At 35.0% G+C, this 27,177-nt stretch overlaps 1 protein-coding gene across 1 annotated transcript in view; it reads left to right on the plus strand.

Moving 5' to 3' along the window:
* Positions 1-8,746, plus strand: part of LOC145804414 (rRNA biogenesis protein RRP5-like) — a 28,089-nt gene extending 19,343 nt beyond the window's left edge. The window contains exon 6 of the transcript XR_014346085.1: positions 8,663-8,746. The gene's annotated coding sequence lies outside the window, so the exon portion shown is untranslated. The remainder of the gene's footprint in view (positions 1-8,662) is intronic.
* Positions 8,747-27,177: the final 18,431 nt, after the last annotated feature.

Genomic DNA, 27,177 nt, shown 5'->3' on the forward strand with positions numbered 1-27,177 from the left:
CCTCTTCGTCTCAGATGAATTTAGAATCCCTTTTCAATCGCTTGGAATTCCAGAGACTCCAAATGTGGTTTTTGTTCCTCTGTTTATTGGTAATAGAGTGTACAAAGTAGATTTGTATAAGGTTTTAGAGCTTTTCCGATTAGGATAGGTATTATTTAGAGTGTCCAAACAAATAAATAAAATTTCAAATTTATTATTGGGGTGCTCAAAGTAATGGGGTCCTCAACCTACATTTTAGGGTGCAAATAGAAGCTCCCGTGGATATATATTAAAATATAGGGTAAATTACAAATATACCCCCTGAGGTTAATTTAAAATACGAATTCTGAAAATTACATTCCACCTCTTGAAGTTTTTAATTTCATAACAAATAGTCTCTTTTGTTAATAAATCATCAAATAAATTAACAGTTTTTAATGATGTCAGAAATTTATTTCAATTAATAATTCATGTAATTTTATTATTCTATAGAAGAGTAGTCAAAAATTTTATTTTTTTAGTTAATTCTGATAAATAAAAAATTCTAACAAGAAGGTATTTGTAATTTTCCAAACTATAAGAGATAATCCATATTTTAAGTAAATCTTAGGCGGTGTATTTGTAATTTGCTCTAAAATATAATTATATTTATGAGAATTTATATGCTTGAGTTGAAGTTGCCCTTTTCCCACCCACCCCCTCCTGAACCTAATCAGATTCTACCTACCCATTCCCAAACTCATCCCATTAAGGTTGGGATATTGTACCAAAAAAAGCATGGATGATTGTATCACGTGGTGGTTGTGGAGAGAGAGATGGATGCATGGTGGTGCAAAAATTAAAGATTTGTTTATTGCATAGTTCTCATTTTGGTATGAAGGATTTTTTTTTTTGTTTTTTTTTCAAATCCTCTTTTGCTCTAGTTAGTTGATATTACCAATGTAATACAAGATCATATACTTTACCCCTTAATTATTTATCATTAAAATCTGTTCTATTTTGTTTCTTAAATTTTTTAATTTATTTCAATTTTATCATTTCTATAACATCTATAAAAGAATGAAAGCTGCTTGAATTTAACACAAAACGTCAAAATAATGAATCTAACGCAAAACATCAAAATCATGTCCAATTGCCCAAAATTGCCTTTCATTTTTTAAGTTTAATTGTGTATGGTTTAAAAAAATTTGTAATCAAATTAAATTATTAAAATTATTCAATCAATTTGACCCAAATCATTTAAACACAATTTAGATGAATTTGGAATTACGTTTTTACATAATTTGTTCCTAAAAAAAATCATATAACATTATCAAAAAAATTTAACTTATCATAAATTTCTGAAACCATAACCCTCATATTTCACAATTCAAAACCCTAACCCTAATTGAAAAATGATTTCACATTCATCAATTCAAAACCCTAATTCAAAACCAAATACCTCATTTGTGATTTCACATTCAATAGAAAACCATAACCCTCATTTTCTCATTTCAAACATAATATTTAAATTTTTCTGAAACAGATTTCACAATTATAAACAGATTTCACACTTCTAAACAGATTTCACAAATTTTTAAACAGATTTCACAATTCAAAACCATAATTTCTCAAATCGTAATTTCTGATTTCACCATTATAAACCCTAACCCTAATTTATGATTTATGATTTCACAACATTTTAACATTCATGAACCCTATTCTACCCACATTGTACCCACGTTCACATTTTCACAAACACAATAAACGCATAAAAATAGATCAACAGAGAGAGACATAAGCCATACCAACAAGAGAGAGCAACCCACGGACGGAGAGAGAGCACAGAGAGAGACTGAGAGCAAAATAAATTGAGAGACAGTGGCAGTTAATGCTGTGGATTGCATCAGTTCAGGCTACCCCGCAATTCTAAATTGAAAGACAGTGGCAGTGAGGCACGAAGGTGTTGGTTGTGATTGACAATGGATGATCCGGTGATTTGAGGCAGTGACAGTGTGATGATGTTGATGCTGCTGACGGTTCATCAACACTTGAAACATTGGTGGTTTCCAACTGTTCGATGAACCTCTTGAATGAATGAGGGTGGCCAATGCCAGGATCTGACACCTAAATTGATGCAGGATCAATAAGAAAGAACGAAAAGAAAAGACGAGAAACATTAGGTTTGAACATTGAAGGAGTTTAGTTTCAGACATAGCAGCAATCACCCTGGGCTTTCACATCAATCATAAGTCAAAACGATAATTATTAATTGTTTTCCAAGTCAGCTAAACCATTACATAAAAGATTTATTTATAAGCATGCCTAACTAATCCTAAACAAACTCGACTTCCTAAATAGATAAAATTCTTGGATAAATAGCTTGTAGATAAATAAAATTCATAGATAAATAGAACTTTTATTCTTATCCTTATCCCATGCATTCTCCATCACTTGAGTTGGACAATAAAGAGGCAATAGAACTTTTTTTCTTAAATTTTATGGCATGGTTATAGAAGTCACCCATGGGTCAGTATATCGGTCATTTGATGGTTTTGAGTCTCTGAATTTGTTTGAATTGGGTTATATAGGTTTTTTAGAACTTGATGCCTCAAGCTTTACATTTTGGAATCTTAATCTTTTGTTTGAATTGGGAGTTCTTTTAAGTCTGTATATAAGAGGTTGTGTCCTGGTGTGATGCAAGTGATATCCGCCTTCAGCCTTGTGGCTCGGGTTCTAGTCATGGGAAAAATATGGGGGGAAGGTGTGCATTGGCCTCTTTGTGTTTATGGGTAGGTGTGTTAGCTTGTGCATGTTTTAATCATATTTTGTGCAGTTTGTTTAATTGATTGGAGTTTCTTCTATAAGTGTTACTGTTTCTTTCTCCTTATTCCTTTGCCCCCCATGCAATGGGAAAAAAAATAAAAAAGAGAGAGGAAGAAGAAAGAATTGTACCTGAAAAAAAAAAAAAGAATTATTATTTGTAGCAAATTTCTGATTGACTATTTGATGTTGTGTGTCCTTATCTGATTATCGAAAGAAACTAACTGATTGCATCTGACCCAGATCTGAGCTTGGTTTAGATCCTGGTGATGACCCAACTTCGCTGTGTCATGTTGAACAAGTTGTCAAATGCAGAGTTACAAGTTCTGTTCCTGCTTCACGGCGCATCAACCTTAGTTTTGTTATAACACCTGCAAGGTAATCTTTGACATCATTAGATGAAGTGTTTATTATTATAATTGGGTGCAAATTTTTCGCAAAATACCTAGCTTTATAATAAAACCATAACATAATTGAGCAGTCAGAATATTTTTTCATAATTTGATTCAATAGTTAATGCATGTTTGACATATAATGACACACAACTCACAAAGGATCAGGATCTTTTAACATAATCTGTGAAACCTTGAAAAGTAACTGAAAAAAAAAGGAAAAAGAAAGAAGATATGATTTGTTTAGAATGATGAAACATATTTTTCATAGGAAAAGTGGTTGAAAATTTATGTCAGAAACAGTGCCTAGGTGTTGTAACTCGTGTGAAGGTTGTTTAAATAAGAAAAAAAAGAAAGAGATAAAGAGGGTGGAGAGTGAACAAGAAGGGTATGGGAGACCAACGCCATGGCTTCTGCACAACTCATTCATATTTTTCAGTCCTACCCTAGAATGGAAGGACATGATTTGCATTTTTGTAACTGGATACCTACGTGTGTAGTTAGTTGGCAGCAGAAACTGTATTTACTTGGTCAATAATTCAATGGCTACTATCTTTTGGTAAGGTAACTTGGTTGCATGAGTGTGAACTAATATTTGTATTACTTAGCAATTACCCCCTTTTTTTTTTCCTCATGGAAAACTCGTTAGAATAGGAAATGTGCCTACTATTCATACATGTAATATGCATCCAATCTTATAGGAACCTGCACATTGTAAAAGAATTATGGACTGAAAATAACATTGCTTCATACGTGGACAGTTATCTTCTCAAACATTGTTTTGTGAGCCGCCTTCCTTAGAATGCTCTTTTATGCTTTGAACAGTAACACTCCGTTTGGATTGTGAGGTGAGAAAAGAAATGATTATGGTTTCTCACCATCTACATTTCATGGATTTGGGTACGAGTGTCGGGTGCGGGTATATATTTAGAGGTCGGACTCAACAAACCTCTAAATGAGGGATACGCGGGTACGACTAAAAAGTACCCAAAAATTAGACACGGGTATCTGGATACGGTTAAACATGGATTTGCAAAAAAATATTTTGTATTTTTCTAATAAAATTTTATGTAATTTTTTGATAACATGACGGTTCTATTATAATTTCTTCCCAAACCAAAAGTACCACACCTAATAATTTCTCTTAATAATATTTTTAATTTATCTATATATGTTATCTTTAATTGACATCTATATATATTATAAATAAAACATTATAACAAAATAAGAAATAACAAATTATGTTGAAAGAAATAAAAAATAAAAAATAGATGATTTGTTTGACTCACGAAATGGCCTTGGATAGAGTTGAGTGGAGAAGAAGGATTCATGTAGTCGACCCCATTTGATGGGACTTAAGGTTTGGTTTGGTTATGATTTATTTTATAGATTTTTTATTATTATTATTATTATATATATATATAATTTTATTAGTTTTTTTTTAAAAAAAAATAAATGATCTATTTTATTCATTATTATCTATTAAATAGATGATTTTATTAGGGTTTTATTTATTTATTTATTTATTATCAGAGAGAGAGAGAGTGAGAGAGAGAAAAGAAGAGGAGATAAATCGATTGAGAGAGAAGAGGAGATCGACAGAGAGAGAGAGAGAGAAGAAAATGAGACGAGACTCGTTGAAGACGAAGGGGAAGTTGAAGAGGAGATCGACAGAGAGAAGAAGAGATCAGTGTCTTCACCCTTTTGAAGTTGGCGACCAGGTTGTCTCCTTGCTCTCTCTTCTTTCTCTTTTGCAATTAGGGCTCTATCATATCTGTTTGTAAACAGCCGTGTCCCGGTCATATTCAGCACCCGTACCCGTGTTGTGTCATGTCAACACGGGTACCTCTCAAAAAACAGAGAGTTCGTGTAACGTAGCTCACCATTATATTTGGATGAATAAAAGAGAAGATAATGTGGTTTCTCACCTCTCTTGTTTGGATAGAGTAAATAAGAAAAAAGAAAGGAAAGTGTTGTGTTTCATTTTACTAAAATAACCTTCCATATTAATAAGCTATGTTTTTTCATAGGCAAATTTGGCTATAAACCCCTTTTACCTTCCTTTTATTGTTAAAAGGACTAAGAAAAAAATTATACTTTCTAAACCCCCTCATAATTATAAAGTCTTGTATAAAGAACAAAATTTGTTATTTAAATATTTTATTAGACTATTATACTCTCAACTAAATTTTCCCACCTTTTCCACCCACTCTCTCCTCACCTTCTCTGTCTCTCTCCTTCCTCTTTCCTTTCTGACTTTGTTCTCCGCCGACGTGCTCCTCCTTCCAGATCTGAAGCTCTGTTTCTCGACAATTTTGGTAACTTCTTCTTCGGCGATGATAGCAACGTCATCGTCATCACTCTCCTAGCCAAGTCCGGTCAATTATCATGCGAAACTCCGGCGATCAACAATGCCGAAACCAATCTCTACAATGAACTCATCAAGAACATCAGGAATGAAATCAACTACGGGCCGGAAAATTGCCCTCCGGTGCCGGAATCGAAGGCGTCTACAAGGAGAAACAGATCGTCTCTAAATTGAGGCATGTTTGGTGGAGTTGTTTGGTTATACATATTTTTTTAAACACAGATTTGAGTTTTGAATATATGTATATATATATATATATATATTTGTGTGTATGAGTGTTGTTGAACACATGTATTCTTTTCATTTAGATTTGTGATTGTTGATCGAGTTTTAGAAGTTTTTCTTCTCAATTAGATATGTTGATTTGTTGATTAATTTGTTTTGTTTTTGTTTGTTTGTTTGTTTGTTTTTTTATTTTTTTTTATTTTTGTTGTTTTTGATCTAATTTCATTTGACAGAACCAGAGTAAAATTTTACTCTGGTTCTATTGCTCTGTTTTTTGTTTCAGATAATGAGAGTAAAATTTTACTCTTGTTCTATTGCTCTATTTTTTGTTTGAAAGAATTAGAGTAAAATTTTACTCTGGTGTTAGAATGACAGTAAAACTTTACTGTTAAGAGGTGATCATTGCCAAACACTTCAGCCGCCACAAACACTGCCTTCGCTTTTTTACTTTTGTGCAGAGTAACATTTTACTTTTAGCTTCAGAATCTTACAGTTTACTCGTTTTTCAGAGTAAAATTTTACTTTTATACAGAGTAAAATTTTACTTTTGTGTAGAGTCTAACATTTTACTAGTTTTTCAGAGTAAAATTTTACTTTTATACAGAGTAAAATTTTACTTTAGCTTCAGAGTCTCACAATTTGCTCGTTTTTCAGAGTAAAATTTTACTTTTATACAGAGTAAAATTTTACTTTTGTGTAAAGTCTAACGTTTTACTAGTTTTTCAGAGTAAAATTTTACTTTTATACAGAGTAAAATTTTACTTTTAGTTTCAGAGGGTAACATTTTACTTTTATTCAGAGTAAAATTTTACTTTTATACAGAGTAAAATTTTACTCTGAAATACACTGTGAAGATGGCTTAATAGGAGAGCTGATAGATATGAGGGTAATATAGTAAAAGAAACAAGTTTTAAAATATTAAGGGGTTTTGAAAGTACTTATATAATTCTTGTCCCTTTGAAAGACAAATTAGATAATGAGGGGGCTATCACCAAATCCCTCTTTTTTCATAAGGGTAATTTTGGTATTTTAGAAAAGTTTCATTAAACCAATTCCTTTCTCACCAAATCTCACCGCTTTTGGTGAGAAACAAAACATAAGTTTGGTGAGAATCCTTTTCTCATCATTTCTCACCTACTTAACCATCCAAACAAGTGAGCATCCAAAAAAAAAAAAAACTAAATTTATCGAGCGAGCATCAAGATGATGCAAAAGAATACAAAAAGAGCCTTGGCATGGGGTGAAAAACTAACACCTAAGCAATAACATCATCCAAAAAATCAAAAAAGAACAAACAAATCCGAACCTGTCCTCCTTTCCAACCAAACAAATAATAAACGACTCTAGCCAGGACACACAATGATGAACCTCTTGAAACGTTCGTCGATTCCGTTCCAACCAAACCAACCACATCAAACTTAGCGGCACCAACAACCAAACCCCCCGCCGCCACTGCCGACAAACATAAACACGTGCTTTGAGCCTCAATTTTTATATTAAAAAACCCTTAGGGATTGAGAAAAAGCCCTTGGATTGCAATATGGATATATGACTTTGGCATTCCTTTCAACGTAGTGAATTAGGACAACTTTGGGCCAATGATTGAAGCTATCAGGCAATTTGGTCCCGGTTTAAAATCAAAACCACTAAGGTACTATATGTTGCGAGTTTCTTATCTAAAAAAGAAGTGAATATAAATTAATGAAGGAAGATAGGTAGTATTGGATAAAGTAAGGTTGAATGTTATTTTTGAGAAATTTTCGGAACGTTGAATGTTATTTTTATGATTTTTAGAATATTGAAATTTCTATGTTTTTTGAAATTTTAGAAATAGTTGCTTATGTTGAAAACCTTGCCTATATTATAATTTTACTTATAGCCTACGACTTGTGCCTCACTTTGATGAGGCATGTGCCTCGCCTTGCACCTCACACCTAGAGCTTTTTAAAACACTACTCTGGGGACATGCGAAGTATTTTTTTTTCTCCCTTGCTTTAGTGCTTTTGATGTATGTTGGATGTTGAATGTTAATTTCTTTTTGCTTAGATTTGAATACTTCATATATCATCCATAAAAAAGATACAAACGACAAGTGTTAATTTAAAGGTGATTTATTTATTTATTTCAATATTGAATTAGTATTAGTTTTTGTTAATTTTGATTGTTTCCAGATGTAATATTAATCTACATAGAAAATTAAAATATATGAAAAATATTTTATTGCTTTTTCCCCGCAATATCCGTGTCTCCATTTTTTTAAAAATGAGCATGTCTTGTGTCTGCATCCTTATCTGTGTCTATGATTCTTTGCAAATGATAAATGAAATGGTTGGGTTGGGGAGTGGGGATTGTCTTTGTTAAGAGAAAAACTAAAAGTACTAGGGAAGAGGGGGAGAAGAAGATATATGTGAATACAGTAGAAGAGAATAAATAGCTCTATCATGTCCTGTTTCTATTCTCTTTATCTCTCTATTTCTCTATTCTACTTTCTCATATTTCTTTTATCACATTTGACATGTTTTGTTTGCTTCGAAACTTCTTGTTTCTTTTTCTTTACAAAATGGAAAAACACAAACAATTTTGGCTAGGGACTCCTAATGGGTCTCTAACAAATTGTTCCTGTGTATTTCGTAGTGTTTTGGTGAGTTTCAATGTGTTTTGGTGGAAACACTAGAATTTTGGTTTTCAACCAGTGTTGTGTTGGTTTCTTGGAAAACTGAAATGTTTCGGTCATTTTCATTGAAACAAAATGAAATCTTGTTCCTTGTCTGTTACATAAAATGTTGATACTCATAATCTACAGTCATGTATGGTAATGGAAATATATGTCAATTCCTGAATTGCATTTTTCACATTGAACAGTGTACTAATCTCAACTGAGATTTTCTACTGGCAGGGTTACTGATGATGATGTGGCCAAGTTGGGCACTATTGTTTCTGGAGTGGTTGAGCGAGTAACCCCTCATGCAGCAATAGTACGTGTCAATGCAAAAGGTTACACCAAGGGTACAATTTGTGCAGAACATTTGTCAGATCACCAAGGTATATTTTCTGTCTTCAAGAAGAAAGGGTTGTTTAAGGCTGCGTTCTTTCATTGTTTACTGACTTTCAAGGCACTGCTGCACAGGGCTTGTGGGTTTGATGAAATCTGTCTTGAAGCCAGGATATGAGTTTGATCAACTATTGGTTCTTGGTACTCAGTTTCTTTCTTTTCAATACTTGTATCAAGGACACATCTTGTTTTCTCGTTAAATTGTTTTCCTTAGTTTTAATTTTTCTTTTGCTTTTGCTTTTATTATTATTATTATTATTATTATTATTATTATTATTATTTATGTTTTATGTTTCAATATGTACACTCTTTCTTATATTTTCAGTTTGTTTTATGCTTGTTCAAATAAGCCTTTTTATTGTGACATAATAATGATACTGGCTGGTCTAAACAACTGGAAAAATTTTGTTTATGTTTATATGAATTTCAGTGAATGTCTATATCCAATAGGCCTGCAGGATTATGAAAGCCAGTTTTTGTGCTTAGGATCAATTTCGTGTTATTTTTATGATTATTATTATTTCTTTAAACATGACAGTTAAATTAGGGCGAACAATTTAGTGGCCAGTATATCCTCTGGAAACATATTTATCAATTTGGTTTTTAGATCTGAGTTCAATGAATGCTGTACATTGTAGCCTGGTAGGCCACAGGATTGATATTTGTATAATTATATATATCTATTTGTAAATGAGTTTTAAAAATTGTGAGATAAACACACCATACAGGGGAAATAAATAAAAAAGGAAAACTGTTGAGCCAGCAACAATGGTTGAGTTCTTTGTTGATTGTGGAATAGGTGTTGGTTTCAACAGGTTTTAATGGAAATCAACACTCAACTTAAAATGAAAAAAGACCTGCACAAATAATGATTTTGGAGTTGCTTTCTTTTGTAAGTACTTGTATTTAAGCCCACTTCCCCATGTCCCAACGGCCCAACATTGCAGGGAGAGAGTTGAACTTAATAAATTAATGCTATTATGGTTTTTGACTCTCTCTCTCTCTCTCTCTCTCACACACACACGCGCACAGAGTTTTCCTTGACGAAGGTCTGGGATGCTATGCTTTTTTCTTATTTGCCCATTGTCTAATAGTTCCGATGTAATCCATATGAGGGACTAGAAAGAGTAAAATAAGAAAATTAGAAAAAATTTGTTGAAATTGACTTGATTTTAGGGTAGGGCCTATTTGAGACATTGCAATGGTCACATTTTTAGTCTTAGTGACATCTTGTTTTGTTGTTATCAGGTTGGTATGTTTGGATCAGTTTCTACATCTTTTGTTTGTTTTTTCAAATCAAAATATTTTCATATTTCTTAGTTTGCCTGACATCGGCTTTTTTTTTATTGGTCCATGCGATGTATTGGATCTTTAGTTGATGACTTTATACTGGTTATATGGATTGCACTAGCAAGCATATAAAATTTTAAATTTGGATTCTAAATCCTACCGAAGTTAGGATTCTATGTTACATTGACTAAAAAGAAACCAAATACTCATGTTGGACACCCGACACTTGGGCAATGGTGTGGGATATATGTCCGATACTTCTCATTGGGCACTCCATACATATTTTTATTTAACATTGTTATTATATGTATATATTGTTGTATTATTGCTATAAAATAAATAAAATGCTTTTTTGACATTGTATGTTACATATAAGTTAACATTGTTTTATCTCATATAATAGATTAAAAATATAAAATATGACCTTTTATACCGAGTTAGTGTACCCTTAAATTTGAGGTTTGCTGGGTCTGACCTCTAGATACCCTCCCGCACCCGATACTTGTACCTAAGTCCGCGTAACATAGTTTAGGATTATCTACTAGTCTACATATAATACCTACTAGATGCATTCAGTTCAATAGAGAGAAGTTCTCGAGGAATTTTCTAGCAATTTATTAGGGAATGTGTGGTGCAATTCCAAGCCTAGGTCTGACCTTTAAGGATTTTTAGAATTGCCTCCTAGCATCTACTTCTACTGAAATTGTTTTTTTGGTCTTAGTTTATGACCCGTAACTACTTTTAACCCTTGTAAAATGTTCTCTGTTGAGCTTATTTGCTTTCCTTTTGAAATAATTAGCCATAGAAATGACACCAACTGTAATTGTCTGGGCACTGTTCACATCCTCAAAGTTTTGTATCTCTTTCTTGATTAAAGGCACCCAAACAAAATGTTTTTCTTTTGCTGTTTACCTCTTTTATTATTTTATGCTTCATTGAGGTTGTGTCCCCAAGTCAGTTGCTATTAGTTTGAACATTAAAGATTTATTAGTTTTAACATGGATAGTTCATTGGCCTTCAGAAATACATTCAAGATTTATTTTGCCCATTTGTTTTTGTATGTAAGAACAGAGGGAAGACAGTTGATCATCTCTTTACTGCTTGATTTAGTGAGCTATGGTCCCTTTATTTTTTTTCTCTCTTTGCACTCCCCTCCAAGAAACCATGATGAATTGGGACCAGCATTTGGGGAAGGGAATGGGTTCATTGAATTATCAGAGACTAGTATTAGGTGTTGGGAGGTTGTCAAGGGGTGTATACGTTAATGGAGCAGATGTTTAGAGTTGCACCCTTGCTGCTTGTGGGTGAATATCTGGAGAGGGGGAGAGAGCTAGTTTTTGGCAGTCATCATTTTTATTTCTTAGTCATTTTCTTCTTCTTGAAAGGATATTTCTCGTATGTATGCTTGTTTCCTGCTTAGATGCTATTAAATTTTCATTGCCAGAAAGTCTTTATGACAATTATGAATTGCTGATCCAAATTTTAAAATTTCCTCTTGAATGTTGTGGATGCTGAGAGCAACAATTTAATTCTCACCGCAAAGTATTCACTTATTAAATCTGCTAAACAGCTTCCTGCGGAAGTTTCTCAAATTTGTCCTCACTCAGTAATCCATGTAAGAATTTATTTACTAGTTTATTTCTGAGCCCTGTTTTTTTCTATTTTTTTTTATATATATATATATATTTTTTTGTAGGAAAACTCATCACATATTAATGCAGCCCCCTATTCTGCTGCATTTTTAAAAGTAATTTCTTAAAAAATATATATATTGAGGGAGAAGCTAGAGAATATGCATTGTTGGTTTCATTGGTTTTCAAAACAGAACTGAAAATGGCCAAAAAAAGAATGACATTATAAGATGATAGGATGAAAAAGAATGAAAAGTAAATCTTGTCAACCCCTTTTCACATTTTCTCCGTTTGTGTTTGCCTAAGCCCACCCCTTGTCTTCATTCTCTTCCAATCCTAAACCATTGCCGACCTTGCCCAATCTTCATTTATAAAATATTATACTCACACCTGCACTCTCCAACAAGAGAAAAAATTAAACTCCAGCTTGCCACTAGACTATTCAGCCACTTAACTCCTCCATACAGTTCACACTCACTGTGTTCCCTTTGATTAACCCACTTCCCTTGCCAAACAACTGGATCATCATCTCCAACAACTTAGATTACCTACAGATGAAGCCCATGGAAAGTTGGAACTTAAAAGTATACGAAATATTATCAAAGTGTCCCATAGCTTTAAAAGATCAATTGTGGATATTTTGTAGTTGAGTTTTATTGACTAATACTACTTCGGATGTTTGAACCAGGGGTATGTGTGTAACTTGATTGAATCTGGTTGTTTTGTTCGATATATTGACCGTTTAACTGGTTTTGCTCCTAGAAGCAAGGTAGTAACCTTCTTTATTTCTGGTTCGCTGAACTGATAAAAACATGAGGTAATGATTTCTTGAAATGGCTGATGATGTTCACTGTACGCATAAGGTTCTTGAAACAGCTGACGAAAGGTTTACTAGTGGACTAACTTATATCAGCTTCTGAATTGCTCTATGATGGGAAAAAGTTGCGCTTCCACTACAGGTTTGAGGGCTTACAATGGCTAGCAAAAGCAGTTTTATTTATTATCTATATTTTTTGTGAGTAAAAGATTTATTAGAGAAAGCATTAAAGGGGTACTGACCAATAGCAACAGTCCGACTTGTCACAAAAGCCAAAATGCCTATTAGCACTCCTCAGTTATCTAGCGCTCTACAAAAACAGGAAGAATTGTGAATGTGATAGAAATTGAAGGACACCAAAAACGATTGTCATGCTGTAAGGCTAACTATGTCATTTTCTTGTAGTATTGCTCATGAGTTAGCACAGGAAATGTATCAATGTACACTATAGGAAAATTGTCTAAACTATTCCTAATTGCGCATGCAGAATTGTCTTAAATATACTTCTTTTTATTTATTTATTTATTTATTTATATTATTATTAAAGTTGCCATCAAAGTTTTAGGGTTGGAAAGTGGTTCAAGGTGGACAAGAAGGGGTGGTATTTCTTTTTGTTATGTTTGATCTGATCTGACGTCATTTGCGAATGAATTTTCCTTTGAAATCTTAGGTTGCGTTTGGTAGAGCTTTGTAACTATGATTTGAGAGTAGGAGTTGTATTTTGAGTCTGTGAGTTTTGGAAAATTTGTTTGGTGAAAGAGTTTTGAATTGAGTGGGAAATTTTTGATGTGACATTTGATATTTGATACAAAAACTTACAACTTATAACCAAACATATAACTCAAAATTCTATTAAAACACAAAAAAATTTAAAAATTCAGAAAATATTTTTTTCAAATATATAAAAATTAAAGTATGTCAATTGCAAAAAATTAAAAAAAAAAATGCACTGTTCAGGTCAATCGGCCGGACGACTGGTGGGACAACGAGGCGTTTGACGTGTTCCCTGGGCCTTTTCGTGTCTGTTACACGATTTTGGCCCTCGACGGCTTATTTTCGAGCTTAAGTGTGAAAAAAATGCATTTTTTTATTTAGTTCTCAAACCGAGAGTCTCATGCTAGTTCCGTAAGTCTCCGCAACTTGCCTTGGACCCTCCCGATGTGTTTGGGGCATTTCCCGGTCCTTCTCGTGACTGTTACCCGGTTTTGGCCCCCCCGGTGTCCTATTTCCAAGCTTAAGTGTGGAAAAAGTGTCTCTTTCCAACTTAGTTTTCAAACCGGGAGTCTCCGTGCTAGTTCCGTAAGTTTTCACAACTCGCGGTGGTCACTCCCGAAGTGTTTGAGGTGTTCCCGGCCCTTCTTGCGATTGTTACATGATTTTGGCCCCCCGATGGCCTACTTCCAAGCTTAAGTGTTAAAAAAGTGTAATTTCCGATCTAGTTTTCAAATCGGGAGGCCTGTGCCTGTTCGTTAAGTTTTCACAACTCAAATTGGTCCCTCCTGAGATGTTCGAGGTGTTTCCCGGGCCTTCTCGTGATTGTTACATGATTTCGGCCCGCTGAGGTTTATTTTCAAGCTTAAGTGTGAAAAAAGTACCTTTTCCGATATAGTTTTCAAATCGGAAGTCCCGCGCTAGTTCCGTAAGTTTCCACAACTTACGCAAGTGTTTCACGGAATTGTTGGAGGTGTTCCACAGGCCTTCTTGGGACTGTTACATGATTTTTTTGGCCCCCGATGGCCTATTTTCAAACTTAAGTGTTTAGGAAGTGCATTTTTTGACTTTGTTTCCAAACCGGGAGTCCCATGCGAGTATTTGGGAGGCTTAGCTTGATTTAGGTTGGAGTTTTCTATTTATTCGGGAGGCTTTTCTAGGAACAAATGAAATTACAATGGGCTTCATTTGATTGAAGGGTTGATATCATGTCTTTAACAAATTAGGAGCAATTGAAATAGGCGCATGCCTCGGATGCGCTTCATTAATGTCATCTCACCTCAGGGATGGCAATGGATTGGGTTTTGAGTGTGATTTCTTGCTTTTAAACTTAATTAATTTAGTGATACAATTTTATACTTTACTTTACTATAAACCTGACAATTTTGACCTACCTACCGCTATAGTTTACCCTACCACGGCACAAATACAATCGGGCCGAGGAATTTTGCCATCCCTCAGGTGCACCTTACTGCACTTTGTGCCTAAGTGCGTGCCTAAGCACGCTTTTGATGGCATTGGCTTAGATTTTACAGACATTCCATAAAACATACGGTGTCAATGATTAAGGATGTGCAGTCTACTACCATGTTGTGTTCTTAAGTATTGTTTTTTTCATCATATAGGAATTAGTAGTGTTTTTTGTCAATTTTTTATAGATTATTCCTGATGCATCTAGAGAAGGGAACCCAAACTTAGATTAGGTTATTGACCATTGACCAAAATAAAATAAAGAGATTAACTTATTAGTAAGTTTTAGCATGTTGCACAAGATTTATAAGAATGTCTAAACATATGAGTGATGATAATGAAGTATTTATGTCACGATGGACATAATGCTCTTCAAAAAATTTGATAAATATCCTTGAATTTCTGTAAAACATGGGAATAGCTAACGTGGAATATGATTTCAATTTTTAAAACATTCATGAATAAATAATGCAAATAATATTAATTTTTCTAAATTATTTCCAACATCTCACCAATTTAACCTGCATGGATAGCCTAGTTGTCAAAGGAGTGAACTCTTGGATGAGATATAAACTCAGATGCTTTGGGTTCAGCTCTTGCTGGCATCTAGACCCTGTCTTGGAGAGGTTCTTCATCATCCAAAAGGAAAAAAACCTCGCCAATTTTAAAATTTGGTATTGCTACTCAGCATCTTAGGTAGACGTCCTAATTAGACACCTCTTTAAGTTTCAGCTGAAAATTCTTGGAATTACTTTATGGATTTAATGGCAACTACTGAACCTCTTCAAATTACTCGTCTCATTAATTTAGAAATTCCAAATTTGTTTTGGTTTCAGCTCTCGCTTCTTCTTCTCTGTTTCTTTCTCTCAACATCTTCTGCTTCCTTTGTCTCTCTTCTCTGCATATTCTTCTCTTTTCTGCATAGCTTAGCTTCGCTTCTTCTTCCTCTTCTTTACTGCTTTCTTCTTTTTCATCTTCCCAGCTGGTTTCTTCTTCCTCTCCTCAGCTGGTTTCTTCTTCCTCTCCTCTGTTGCTTTCTTTTTCTTCTTCTTCACTGATGTTGCTTCTATTCTCTGCTTCTTCTTTGAATCTATTATCTACTTCCCCGCGTCTGCTACTACTCCTACTACTGCTGATCTGTCTGTTCTCTACTGTAGCTGTTGTTTTCTCTTCTCCCTAACTGTTGTTGGATCTTTCCTCTGTCATTGATGTTGCCTTCTCTCTTTCTTCTCTACTGCTGCTGCTGATGATGATGATGATGAGGATTTCATCCGTGCCCAATTACTTAATTTGTTTACTCTTTGCTTGGTGCCACATATGTGTTTTGATGGAATTCCTGTGAGAAACCAGTTTACTTGTTTGGGAGTTTGGGCTGAATGTAGTAAAGTTCTCCATTTGAGTTATATCACTTGAAATTTTTTCTAACCAAAGTACCAAACTAAGCTAAATCCGAGAGTACATAGGAAGGAGAAACTTCGGAGCAATTTTTTGAAACGTAAACATCTCTTCAAACTCGAGATGGGTTTTCTTCGACAAGAGGGGTTTGATGTAATGTGGTCCCATAGGAAAAGATTGATTGCTGATTACTGGCATTGGATAAGCTTATTGCTGTATGTTTATTCCTTTGCTTTGATTCTCTGTTTTATGAACGTATCTCTGCAACATCTACATAAACTTGGGATTGTACACAGGGATGTAAAACCAGCAAATATTCTTGTAAACGTCATCACCATTTTCTAATTTGTTTTGTTTTGTTTTGTTTCTGATCTTTTTGTGGGTAAGATTGTGTTTCCTATTCAAGTGGTTGAATAATATGCTGCTGCCGCCTCTATTTTTTTATTTGTTGGCAGCTTGACGAAAACCTTCGTCCACATCTGGCAGACTTTGGTTTAGCAGAGGAGAACTGGGGATCATCTGGAAAGCCAACTGGTGGTTTCCATAAAAAGAATATGGTCGGCACACTCATATATGGCACCTGAAATATTGAGAAAGGAGATACATAATGAAAAGTCAGATGTATATAGTTTCGGTGTGACAATAAAGTAGGAGTTTGACATAAAATTAATGATTTTTCTATGCTCTCTGCCACTTTGAATTATAGCAAATCAAAATGCTGTTTTATCCTTTGTACCTGATGATGTTTTACGAGACGGACAAGAAGTTTTTTGAAATGCTATATGTTGATGACAAGTTAGTGATCGTAGAACTATGCTTTGATACTGAAATATATAGCCTGCACCTGTGCTTGTGGACTCTGGTAGCTCCAAAAGGTTTATTGAGTTTGCTCTACTAATTGTTGGCAGAAATTGCAGTCTTTAGTAGCTAGTACCTTGTCAGTTAACATTCTTGAGAAGTTGATGACAGATCCAATGATACATGTTGGACATTTCTTCATGTTAGATGCATGTCCAAATATGTCAATATTTTTTTAGATCCGGACACATTTTGGACACTCGGGGGACACGTGTGTCCATCACTTAGGAAAGGTGATAGGATTTTGTTAGTTAAATTAGTTATTGGACAAAATATAGTAAACGTTATTAGTGCTTACGCCCTCTAAGTATGATTAGATGATTAGACTAAGAGAGATGATTAGATGATCAGACTAAGAGAGATTTTTTGGACCAAATGGATGAGGTATTACAGAAAATACCCGTATGAGAGAACCTTGTTATAGGTGAATATTTGAACAGCCATGCAGGAATAGATAAATTAGGTTATGAGAGGGTGCATGGTGGGTATGGTTTTGGTGAAATAATAAGACCAGAGAGAATATTTTAGTGTTTGCATTGGCTTCTGACCTAGTGGTAGCCAATACTATGTATAAGAAGAGAGCCTTTAAGAGTGCGTCAATTAGGAGCCAAATAGATTACTTTTTCTAGTAAGAAAAGTGGACCACTTAAAATGCAACAACTGTAAGTTGATTCCTAGAGAGAGCCTAACGTCTCAACATAGGATTTTTGGTACCAGATTTATGCTTTAAAGGGAAACACCAAGCTAGGAAGAATATTGGGCGCTGTAGGATGAGGTGGTGGGTCCTAAAAGGGGATAAACTAGAAATATTTAAGAATAGAATGGACGATGAAGGTATTTGGGACTTGGAAGAAGATGCTAACATTATGTGGAACTCAATAGCCAATTTTATGAGGAGAATCTCAAGGGAAGTCCTTGGAGAGTCGAAAGGAAAGAGATCCAACTCTATGGAAAGGAGGAAGAGAAAAGAATATACAAACTTACTAAGATAAGAAAAAAGAAAATAAGAGATTTTAATCAGGTTAAGTGCATCAGAAGTGAGGACTCTAAGGTGTTGGTAAAGGATAAAGAGATTAAGAAGAGGTTGAAGAGCTATTTTAATAAGTTGTTAAATGAAGAACATGGAGAAAGGTCAAAAGGGGAGGAAGTAACCGGTAATAAGGAAAATCAAAACTAAGGCTTTAGGGCCTTTGAAGTGGAGATTGCACTTAAGAAGATGAAATTGAATAAGGCTTTAGGACCCAATGATATCCATGTTGAAGCTTGGAAATGTTTGGGTAAGAAAAGGGTTGCTTGGTTGAATAGGTTATTTAGCAAAATTTTGTTGACTAGGAAAATGAAGTGGTGGAAGAGTATTTTAGTGCCAATTTATAAGAATAAATGAGATGTCTAGAATTGTAACAACTATAGTGGAATCAAGCTGACGTGTCATATAATGAAAGTGTGGGAGAGAGTAATGGAACGTTGATTGCGAGATATAATAGAGATGTCAGATAATTAATTTGGATTTATGCTCGATAGGTCAATAATGGAAGTGATCTATTTTTCAAGGAGAGTAATAGAAAAGTATAGAGCAAAGAAAAGATACATTTATATGTTTTTTGATCTTGAAAAAGCATATAATAGAGTCTCTCGGGATATAATCTAGTGGGTGTTAGAGAAGAAAAGAGTGACAAAATGTTATATTGATGTGATTAGGGATATGTATGAAGGTGTGGTGACCACTATTAGATTGTCGGTTGGAGAGACAAGTGAATTTCCAATTACTGTGGGGTTACACCAAGGATCAACCTTAAATCCTTATCTTTTTACTTTAGTCATGGATGAGTTGACGAGAAATATTCAAGATGATGTGCCATGGTATATATTTTTTTGCAGATGATATCGTGTTAGTGGATGAGAGTAGAGGAGTTAACACTAAGTTGAAGACTTGGAGAGAAGCATTTGAATCTAAAGGATTTAGGATAAGCAGAAATAAGACAGAGTACATGGAGTATAATTTTAGTAATAGTAACGATGGAAATAGAGGAGAAGTGAATATTGAGAACCAAGAACTACCTAAGTGTGAACATTTTTATTATTTATGATCGATTATCACAACAACTAGGGAAGTTGGAGAAGATGTGGTTCATACAATTAAGACAGGGTGGCTTAAGTGGAGGAATGCGTATGGGGTACTGTGTGATAAACGAGTACCCACTAGATTAAAAGGAAGGTTCTATAGAATGACTACTAGAATAGCGATATTGTATGGGATGGAATGTTGGGCAACTAAGAAACAACATATAGATAAGATGAGTGTTGATGAGATGAGGATGCCAAGGTAGATGTGTGGCAAGACTAGAAAAGACAGAGTTAGGAATGAGTATATTCGTGAGTGGGTAGGAGTTTATACCGATAGAAGATAAGCTGAGAGATAATAGATTAAGATGGTTTGGTCATATACAATGAAGACTAACAGAGGCAGTAGTGAAAAGATGCAATATAGTAACGGTAGAGGGAAGTGTTAGGGGAAGGGGAAAACCTAAATTGACGTGGGCTAGTGTAGTAAATAGAGATATGAATCTCCTTAATTTGACTAACCAAATGGCTTTTGATAGACTCGAGTGGAGAAAAAGGATTCATGTAGCTGACCCTATTTGATGAGACTTAAGGCTTGGCTTGGTTTGGTTTGGTTTGATTTGGTATTAATTAAAGTATTCATATACATGACATATAATAAATATATAAAACTATTTATTTTGCAGGTGTCCTTCATATGTTGCATCTTGCATTTTTTGAAATTTGTTGTGCTAGCGTGTCCATGTCATGTCTCTATCGTGTCTCTTGTCCATGTCCATACTTCTTAGAGTGTCTAATAATGGATTAAACACTATTTTCTTGGGCTGACTATTTTCATGTCGTACTTGTCAAAAAGCAAATAGAATGATTGGTCATCTTGATCATTCATGAATGCCTTAATTCACTTTATCTCACAAATTTCATTTCGTGGCAATGTAATAACAAGAAGGGTATGCATGTACTTTATATTGTTAGATTCGGGGATAACATTTCAATGCTAGATAGTATGTATAGACTAGTCTTTTGCTTTGTTATCTAGGTAGCTTATTTCTCTTATCTAGGTAGTGGAGTGGTGGCGATAGTAGTAGTAATGGTAGTCGTAGAGGTGAAGTGGCGACAGTGGAAGTAGTGGTGGTGGTGGAATGGCGTTTGCAATAGTGGTGAAGGTGGTAGAGGAGATGGGTGGTGAGAGAGAGAAATGAGTGAGAGACAGATAGAGAAGAGAGAGGAGAGAGAGAGAGAGAGACAGAGTGATGAGCGAGAGAGAGACAAAGTGGTCGTTAAAAGTGCATTTTCTTGTAGTGGATCGATAAATCGAGAGGGAGCTCAGTAAATAGAGAAGACGGGAGTGCTGTGAGCAACGCAAACACAGTGGGAGAGAGAGAAAGAGAAAGAGATAGAGAGTGAGAGACAGAAAAGAGACATAGAGAAAAGAGAGATGGATGAGAGAGACAGAGAAAGATAGAGAGGAGAGATGAGCGAGAGACATAAAGAGAAGAGAGATGAACGAGAGAGACAGAGAGAAGAGAGATGAGCGAAAGAGACAGAGAGAGAAAAGAGATGAGAGAAGAGATAGATGAGTGAGACACAGAGAGAGAGTCAGATAGACAAACGGACAGAGAGAGAAGAGTGATGAAGATGAAAAAATGGATGAAAAGATATAGACAGAGAGAGAAAGAGCGAAAAGAGATAAACGAGAGAGAGAGAGACAGAGAGAGATGAGCGAGAGAGATAAAGAATAAGAGAAGAGAGAAAAGAGAGACAGAGAGAGAAGAGAGATAGAGAGAGAAGAAAGATGGACGAGAGACACAGAGAAAGAGACAGACAGACAGAGAAGAGTGATGAGTGAGAGAGAGAGAGAGAGAGAGAGACAGACAGAGAAAGAAGAGTGATGAGTGAGAGAGAGAGAGAGAGAGAGAGAGATAAAAGAGACAGAGACAGAGAAAGAGAGACAGACAGAGATGAGTGAGAGAGAGAAAGAGAAGAGAGACAGAGAGATGGAAAGATGAAAAAATGGGTGAAAAGAGAAATGTTCAAAAGAGTAAGACGACGTCGTTTTTATTTTTTTATTTTTTTTTGTAACAGAAAAATACCGTTGCATTTATTTAAACCATTTTATGACTATATATATATGAAGCCGTCTCAAAGCCACAATATATATATATATATATTTTTTTTAATTTTTAATTTTTTTTGCAACGGTACGTATTACAATCGCAAAAAACTCTTCCGTTTTCTTTTTTTTTTTTTTTGCGACTGCAGCTGGTACCTTTTTTTTTTTGCGACAGCAATTTCTATCGTCAGAAATACTCTTTTTTTTGCGACGGCAAGTTGTGCCATCTAAAAAAGTCACATTTTTTTAGACGGGAAGTTGTGCCGTCTCAAAAAGTCACATTTTTTGAGACGGCAAGTAGTGCCGTCGCAAAAAGTCACATTTGTTGCGACGGCAAGTTGTGTCGTCTCAAAAAGTCACATTTTTTGAGACGGCAAGTTGTGTCGTCGCAAAAAGTTCCGTCTCATAAGCCCACTTTTCTTGTAGTGATACCATCCAGTGTTGTCTTGGGGATCCGTCGGTACTTGTGGGAGAAGGGAGACAATGGAGGACACTCACTTTCTTATGCCCCAATGTGCGGTGAGAAGGATATCCATGTGTTTGGAATCTTTGATGGTCATCGAGGTGCGTCATAAATTAAGAGCTACTTATTTTCATCCTATTGGTGTATTTGGTACCGAACTCAAGCAACAGTGGATTTTAATGAGAACTAAAGCTCATGTGGGTGATCACAATATTAATTAATAAACAATTGCTTGGGCATCACTTGAAGTGTTTCTTAATGAAACCAGAATGACATAATGAGCATTACAAAGCCCAACTATTACAAAATGGAATTGTTTTGGAAATTAGTTTTAAGAAATAAATGTTTAAATTCTTGAAGAATTCCTTGTTTTTTTCTTTTTTTTTAATAATTCTTTTTGGTTGTTTCCAAACATAGCCTATGTGTCGTGCATTAGTTGCTCTAGATTACAATAAAAATGGCAAGATCAAATGCAGGTGCAGTAGCTGCTGAGTTTTCTGCTCGAGCTCTACCAGGATTTTTGCAAAGTCTTGGTTCCATAAAAAGGTTTCTTCCATTCTATTATTCTTGTGGGCTCTTTACATTCTATAATCTTTATATGAATCTATTTAATAAGAAGTACATATTTTTATTTTGTATTTGATAACAATGCAGTCCGTCCGATGCATTACTAGAAGCATTTGTCAAGACAGATGTTGCATTCAGGAATGAATTGGATTCCCATCGTAAATCTAAGGGAGTTATTCAGAAAGACTGGCATCCTGGTTGCACAGCCATTGTGGCTCTTATAGTCAGAAACAAGCTTTTTGTTGCTAATGCTGGCGATTGCAGTTCAATGCTATGCCGAGCTGGCAATGCTTATGCTCTAAGTAAGGTGAGATCAGACTTGATTTATCAACTAAATGACTGTGTAGTTGAAACATTCTATTAGAATAAAACATGGACCTTTTTAAACTTATTTTATTAAAAATTGTCTCCTTTGCTTACCCAAATGGGTTAAATTGTTCTCCAACTAATTCAACTTGATGCTGTAGGATCATGTTGCAAGTTGTCCCGAGGAGAGAGAACATATTATCAGTGAAGGGGGACAGGTCAAATGGCAAGTTGACACGTGGAGGGTTGGGCCTGTTGCTCTCCAGGTTTTCTTCTTATCCTTTGCTTAACGATATTCTAGAAAAATGTGTAGACTATTGTCTTCTAATATGGTTGTCTATTGTGAGGAAGTATATAATATAAACTTATTTGTTTCGTCAAATTCTTTTTGCACCAAGTGTTAAGACACATGGACCACCACTACAACCCATATCTAGGGATATCTTGAGCATTATGATTACCAAAAATACTTATGTATCACTAAAACATGAGAGAAAATATAAAAGGTAAGGAGTTGGTCCTCGCATCCTACTCCAACTTCTGAGCGTAGCGAGGAGGCTCCTTGTGTCCTGCATCGGCTGGTAGTTGTATGGAGGGTTCATCAGTTGTCACCATGAAGAGGAACATTATGCAAGTTGGGCTGAAAGCATTCGATGTGGTTGTTGACGAGGTTGATCGCAAGAAGATGTGGGTCGCGAAAAAGGGTAGATCTCTACAAAGATCCCTGATGTTGGGATTTGAAGTTCCTTTGTTGGCTCAAAAGAAGCTTCTTAATTCCTGAAGAGAGGTCTTTTGGGCAGTCTCAACCTCTCAGAGGGCGCATAGGCTTTTGGAGGTCTAGAGACTGGTGAATAGGAGTGGTTGCTCCTTGAGGTTAGGATTTTTGGGGCAAATCAGTGGCAGGTTGTCACACCCCACCCCAATTTCATATTAGAAATCTAAGGCATGATGGTTAAGGGTTTAAGGCTAGTTAAGATTATTAAGTTAAAATAGTGAGATCTTCTATTGTAAGTTCATATTAGATTATTCACCCAAAAAAAAAAGTTCATATTAGATGTGGACTGATTCAAAAGAGTAGGGTGATTGATGTATGTTTTAAAGCCTAATTTAGTGTTCAAGGGTTCAACAACAAAAATGGAAACGAATAGCAAAGCAAATGATTTAGATTTCAATAACCAGACTTGCTTCGTATTGTGTGTGTTTATAATCCTAGTGTATAAAAGTAGCACACACCGAACTCTGTTTCCTCCCTACTCAAATCCCATTACATTACACAAAAGAAATAGTACAGGTACAACTTTCAGGTATATACATTACACTTTACAATCAGCTCACAACAGTACAGTAAAAAAATAGGGTAAATTACATTAAACATGACCTATTTTTGAGTTGCCCCCTTAATGTTTTAAAGGCAACACTTACCCCCCTTGAAGTATATGAATTGCAAAAGTCATTAACACTGTTAACAGAAATTATTAAGTTACCCTTTTACCCTTCAATTGTATTGCTACCAGACTACCATTATCTTCTTCAACCACTACCTAATTTCTTCCAAACCCTATTCAAATCAATTCAATCCCAAACCCTTAATTCCACAGTGTCTCCACAATTCCGATTAACAAACACAACAAATTCATTTGACAAAGGGAGTAAAGTCAGCCACTGTGAATCATCACAACAATCCCATATTTTTGCAGGACCTAATGATCAACAAAGGGAGTGAAGTTTGGGGGTGGCAATGGAGATGGGGGTGTTGCTTAAGGGCTTGGGGTTTTGAACTCATTGAAGAGAGAGAGAGAGAGAGAGACGAGGGGTTGGCAATGGCTACAACAGCTTACGGCAATGGCAATGGCAATGGCAACAACGGTGGTTGAAGACAATGGCCCACCTCTCTTCATCTCACTTGCCACATGCAACCCCTCTTCCAGCCTACACCAACTCCTTTTTTTTTCTTTCTTTAACCAATGGCATCTCCTTCATTGTTCCTCCCTCCTCCCATCTCTGCACCACCACCTTATTTCCCCCACCACTCACCACCTCCCCTTTCGATTCCCACCAAGCCGAAACCCCTTCCCCACAGCCTCCCTCCCACTGATCAAACACCCCAATACACTAAAAGCCCTATATTAATTCAACATATGTCCACTAAAATCCCCCCACCTAATCAACGTATCACCATCAAAACCCTCAATTCTTTTGTTGTGGAACTTTTTTATAAAATCATAATGGCTTGGCTAATAAGGGTCGTCTAGTTGGTATTAGCCATGAGAGTTTCTGGTTATGGCTTGGCATTTCTAGCCATGTAGAGTTGCTGGTTGTGTATATATACACGATGTATGTATATATAATAAGGCTTTTTTAGTCATAAATTTTTAATTACAGTATGATACATTTATGCCAAATGACTACCGGTGTGATGACAGAAGAGGTGTGATGACAGAAGAGGTTTAGAGTTACAAAACAAAACTATAAGCGGGTTGAGTGTTGAATTTTTAAACATTGATTTTTAACTTGACAATGGGTCATAATTGAGGGGGGTTTACTGTAATTTACCCTAAAAATATATATGTTGTTAGAATAGGAAATTGATAGAATAGGAAATTGATCAGAATTATCAATATAAAAGGGAATGAAGTCTAACTCATTCCCTAACTGTTTCTTTTCTCTAAACCTACATATGTGTATATATATGTATGTATGTATATATATTAATATGATTTACCCTAAAACATTGATTTTGGTTCTCTGTGTGGTGTAGCTAAAATTAAATACAAGGTTGAGTATAGGAAGATTCATAGTTCTCAACCAAACTTGCTAGCATGTCCACCAACACAGCACACCTACAGTAGGCAAACATTTTTTCTTTAATTCGTTAAAGTTATATATTCCTTTATTTTTATTTTTCCTTCATGTCTTGGGAGGGCCTGAACCTTGCACCTTATCTTTTTGGGTATTAAGAGATAGCACTGAGCTAATAGCTGATATTTTATTTATTTTATTTTTTAAATTCTAAATAATGAATTAGAAACAAAAGGTTGGTTTCTATTTAATGAGGTTTCTGTAAACTAGATTTAAAAAATAAAGAAACAAGAAGAGGGTGGGTAAACAGGAACACATGGTCCCTGCCCGGCCCCACTCTTTGCCCGTGCTTCCAGTATTCAACATGATGTGAAAGCAATAATCAATAATTTGTGGTTGAATTTGAAGTTTATTAATCACATATTTTTTACAGGTTACGCGGTCTATTGGTGACGATGATATGAAGCCTGTTGTGACTGCAGAACCTGAGATAACTGAGACCATACTGTATGTAGAAGATGAATACTTGGTAAGGTCCTTTGATCTGATAATCTTCTGTTATCTGGGGTTTGTTATTTGTGTGCTACGACAAACTAATAAATGGATTTGTGGCTTCTAAATAGACTTTTATGTACAGTTTCTAGGGAAATCAGAAATTTTCAATAACTGCAGTTGCATCTGCTTTAATCACTTTAAAAGCATTTGTTCTATATGCCATTACCAAACACAATTTTCTGTAGTGCCTGGATGATCATAGCACAATTCATGTTCTTGCAATTTGAAATTTGTAGGCCCCCAATTTAGGAGGTCCCGTACTTGGAAATGTTATTAGCAAGACAATAGAATAATCCTGAGATATATTATTGAAGTTTGAAATCTATAGCCTTACAGAACAAGATTTTCTCCAAGTGTTTCCCACAAACACTCCATTAATACCAATAGTTTAAAAACCCTTTTACGAATGATGTGGAAAAGAAGTAACACAAGGTTTTAGAACAATAAACTCTTAAGGCGTTGAATTTAAACAACAAAGCTCAAATGCAAAAGAATATGGAAGTTGAAGCTCAAAACTTGAAAGATCTTGATGGGTATTACATTTAATCCTTCATCCCATGTTTGTAGACATGTAAAAATCTTGTTTTTATTGCCCTTCATCTCATTTTGGTCGTTCCAGTGCAGTAAATGCGTCTCTAGCAGTTGAAACGAAGTAGCTGTTGCATATTTTAGAATTTAAATTTTGCGAAGGAGTCAACTTATTTTGAATCTAGGTGAAATCTGAAGCTCTCAGAACTTTTCTTAAGGGATTCGATTTATTTTGTCAAGGAGTTGACTAATCCTTTTATCTGCACGACAATTGGAGTTCAGGGTCGACTCATTTATTTGAGGTCGACTCAAGACCTTCAATGTTTTTAAGATTTTCACGTGTTAAGCATCTCAAACTCATCCAAAACCCTTTCTAACTCCAAAATAATTTAGATAATGAACATTTAATCATAAAACAAATATCAAAGACTTATTTTGGAGCTTTTTAATCTCAATCATTACAGCAGGAAAAATGTAAAACTTCTAAAACACTTGTACTCCTTTTGTAATGAATTATTCATCAAATACTAATGACAAAATCATGTTACATTCTCATATTTCATTAAGCTATCCAATACCTAACACCAAAGGATATTGACAATTCGAAGTACAAGTTTATCATTTGCTAGCCACTCACTAATTTTGTATTGTGAAATATCAAACATATATCACTGTAAAACACAACCAACAAAAGCATCATAGACAATATCAAAACTAAACCATAGGTCTAATTTCTCTTTCATTTGAAGCATTTTGAGGCTTCTTGAATTCAACCCTTACTCTTTTGTTATGTTT

This window comes from Camellia sinensis, chromosome 12, assembly GCF_055761805.1.
Source record: "Camellia sinensis isolate YWXY chromosome 12, ASM5576180v1, whole genome shotgun sequence".
Taxonomy (NCBI): domain Eukaryota; kingdom Viridiplantae; phylum Streptophyta; class Magnoliopsida; order Ericales; family Theaceae; genus Camellia; species Camellia sinensis.